The sequence below is a fragment of the Apium graveolens genome, chromosome 2 (genome assembly GCF_009905375.1).
Source record: "Apium graveolens cultivar Ventura chromosome 2, ASM990537v1, whole genome shotgun sequence".
In the NCBI taxonomy this organism is placed as follows: Eukaryota; Viridiplantae; Streptophyta; class Magnoliopsida; order Apiales; family Apiaceae; genus Apium; species Apium graveolens.
Window position 1 is genome coordinate 126499354 of NC_133648.1, and position 4062 is coordinate 126503415.

The following is a 4062-nucleotide window of genomic DNA, read 5'->3' on the forward strand; positions in this document are numbered from 1 at the left end:
TTCTTTTTCTAACTCAGTTTTGAGAGATTTATTCAATTTTAGCAATTCATCTCTAACATAAAAAGCATCATCTCTCTCTTTCTGAGTTTGATGGAACATAACTAACTCCTTTTCTAAATAATCATTCCTTTTCTTAAAAGCAAGATTTTCAGAAGTTAATCTTTCACATGTTAAAGTTTGATCTCTGTAGCTAATAAATATGGTTTTAAGATATAATCTCAACTTAGTAATATCATCAGTATGAAAGGCATAAGTTGTTTGAGGTACCTTTAATTCAGCAGTTTCAGGGCTGCCATCAGCATTTGCCATTAAAGCATAATTCACCTCATCTTCAGAATCTGAAGTGTATGTCCAGCTTTTCTTCTTTATGATAAGTGCCTTGCCTTTGTCACTTTTTCCTTTCTTGCAGTCAGGAGATATGTGGCCTCTTTCACCACAGTTGTAGCATTTGACATTTGAGTTATCTTCTCTGTCAGACTTTGCACCTTTACCTTCAGATTTTCTGAAACCTTTCTTATCAGTACTTCCACCTTTCTTGAAAAACTTCTTTCCCCTTCTGAATTTCCTGTACGCTATCTTTGTGATACCCTTCACCATAAGAGCACACAATTTCATCATCTCTTCATCAGCATCTATTTCAGGTAAACTTTCAGTTTCTAAATCATCATCATCAGAACTAGATGATTCTGAATCAGACTTTATGATGAGAGCCTTTCCTTTGCCTTTCTTTGAGACAGCCATTTTGGGAAATTCCTCCTCAGCCTTAAGAGCAAATGTCCTTGACTTTCTCCCTTGTCTCTTGCTTCTTTGATCCATCTGAAGTTCATAAGCCTTGAGCATACCATAAATTTCATCAAGAGTAGTTTCATCAAGAGCATAGTTGTCTCTTATAATAGTAGCCTTCAAATCCCAACTTTTAGGAAGAGCTAAAAGGAATTTTAGATTTGAATCTTCAAGATCATGTTCCTTGTCAGTGACAAATCATTCAAGAGTTTGACAAACCTGTCATATAAGTCAGTTAATGACTCATCACTTTTTGAGTCAAAGTGCTCATACTCTTGAGTGAGTATAGTCCTCATGTTCTTCTTGATTGCATTAGTTCCCTGGCATCTTGTCTCCAAAGCATCCCATATCTCCTTTGCAGTCTTGTGATGAATTACCCTGTTTGACATGACATTATCAATGGCACTATGCAGCAAATGCCTTACCTTTGCATCCTTGGCAATGGATGAGATATCTTCAGCTGTATACTCACTTTTCTCCTTTGGTATGGTCTTTGCTGGCTGATCTGCAACTACAACAGAGAGCTTGGTTGGCTTATGCGGTCCTTCATTAATTCTGTCAAGGTATTCTGGATCTATAGCTTCCACAAACATAGCCATCTTCACTTTCCATATGGGGTACTCAGAAGGTCTCAGTATGGGAACCCTAATAGTCTCATATCGACTGTGGATATGAGTCTTTTGAGTTTCTTCAGTTTTGGCGGGCTTGGTTGGATTTTCTGCTTCTTCAGACATGATTGTTTTGGATCTTTACTGTATGTGTGTTAACAGACAAGCTCTGGTCCCACTTGTTAGGTCACACAACACCGTAGAAGGGGGTTGAATACAGTGTAGAATACAATCAAATCGATTTCGAACACAAGTAACAGTAAACAGATATATTCGATATAATAAACTATGTTACAATGGAACTGTTCTCTCTCAATGATGAACATATATCACGAGAGCTGCTAGGTTACAATGTATGATCTTCTCAATAATGATAACACATATAGTGTAAACCTATGTCTGTGTTTATATAGTACACAGTTACAAGATAACTTCTAATTGATATGGAATATAATTCTGTCTCCTAAAATATATCAATCAGATATCTTATACAATTCTTTATGTCCTCTAACTCTTTACATGCATATCTTCTTTTTGTATTAGTCTCGATCTTCTTTCCTGTAAATCAGCTTCCTTCCTTAACTGTTAGTCCTCCAGTACTTAAGTTCTAATATCCATCTTCTGATATTTATCTTCTAGATAATTTAAGTCCTGATATCTTTAAGTTCTGACTTCCAGTAAGTACTGATTCCAGTAAGTACTGATATTTCCTGTTTGTTAAGATCTGAAAACTAAACATGAAACATATTAGACATGACATCTCAAATATATCTAACATGGAAATCTTCTTATCCTCCTCGAAATCAAGAATTACAAAATCAGCAGGAAAGATGAGTTTGTCCACCTTGACCAAGACATCCTCCACAATGCCTCGTGGATATGTAATTGAACGATCGGCTAACTGCAAGGTCATAAAAGTCGGCTTTGGATCAGGTAAGTCCAACTTTTTGAAGATTGACAAAGGCATCAGATTGATGCTAGCTCCCAAGTCATATAAGCATTTATCAATGACATTTTTCCAATGGTGCAAGCAATAGTGAAGCTTCAGGATCTTTAAGCTTCGGAGGCAACTTCTGTTGCAGTACAACACTGCATTCCTCCATGAGAGCAACGGTCTCTAAGTCATCAAGCTTCACCTTCCGAGAAAGAATACCTTTCATACACTTCATATAACTAGGCATCTGTTTAAGAGCTTCAGCGAAAGGTATGTTGATATGAAGTTTCTTGAACATCTCCAGAAACTTCCTAAACTTCTTATCCAGCTTTTTCTTCTGCAGCCTCTTAGAAAAAGGAGGTGGAGGATAGATCTGCTTCTCCCCTGTATTACCCTCAGGAGGAGTATGTTCAACATTAGTCTTCCTTGGCTCCACTTCAGCTTCCTTCTGCACCTCTTCTTCAGCTACAGCTTCTTCATCCGAAACTTGAGAGTGTTCGGAATTTACAACCTTCCCATACCTCAATGTAATTGCCTTTAACTGCTCCTTAGCTTCCCTCTTTCCTGGTACTTCAGTGTTACTAGGGAGTGTACCAGGTTGACGATTTAACAAGGCATTGGAAATTTGTCCAATTTGATTTTCCAAGGTCTTGATAGAAACCACTTGGCTCTTGCACATGAGCCTCAACTCCTCTAATTCATATTTTTCATTAGATTGTTGCATCTGGAGTTGTTGTCTTTGTGCATATTGTTGTTGCTGAAAACCAGGAGGGTTGTACTGTTTTGCTGGATACTGCTGATAAGGCTGTTGAACCGCATTCTGAGAATTGCTCGAATTGAAGTTAGGATGATTGCGGTAGTTGGGATGATAGGTGGCTGGCACAAGTTGCTGCGACCTCTGAAAGTTGCTCACAAACTGAGCTGATTCACTCGAAATAGTGCACTGCTCCATCTCATGCGCACCAGCACAAAGCTCACGGACACTAGTGATCTGATTACTCCATAATTAGCCAAAGAATCCACCTTCATCGTCAAAGCCTTAAGCTGAGCAGTTATAGCAGTAGCAGTATCTAATCTAATATTCCTGCTACCTTGCCCTAAGATAGTCTCTGAGTAGGATTCCGGTATTCATTAGCAGCCATCAGTTCAATTAATTAATAAGCTTCATCAAAGCTTTTAGCCCACAAGGTTCCTCCTGATGCTGCATCAAGCATGGGTCTAGAAGTAGCACCCAATCCATTATAGAAGTAGTTAATGATCATCCAATCAGGCATCCCATGGCGAGGACTCTTTCTAAGCATCTCTTTGTAGCGATCCCAAGCCTCACATAAAGATTCTGCAGATTGCTGAGCAAATTGAGTAAAGTGCATTTCTGATCGCAACAGTCTTCGCCATAGGAAAGAATTTAGTTAGGAACTTTTGAGCAAGATCCTCCCATTTGGTGATAGACCCTGGTGGTAGAGAATGTTACCAACACTTAGCTTTATCCCGTAGAGAGAATGGGAAAATCCTCAACTTAATAGTATCTTCAGAACCTCCATTGAACTTGAAAGTGTCGCAGATCTCGATGAAATCTCTGATGTACATGTTGGGGTCTTCTGTCGGAGACCCCCCAAACTGAACTGAGTTCTGTATCATCTGAATCTTGCTCGACTTGATCTCAAAGGTATTAGCCGAGATGGCTGGTCGAACAATGCTAGACTGAATATAATTTATCTTTGGTTGAGAGTAATCCAT

General features: G+C 38.7%; 1 non-coding gene across 1 annotated transcript; it reads left to right on the forward strand.

The window, feature by feature from the left end:
* Positions 1-3597: 3597 nt before the first annotated feature.
* LOC141709949 (small nucleolar RNA R71) lies at positions 3598-3705 on the forward strand. Its single transcript, XR_012570498.1, has one exon. It is a non-coding gene; the product is annotated as a small nucleolar RNA R71 (small nucleolar RNA).
* Positions 3706-4062: the final 357 nt, after the last annotated feature.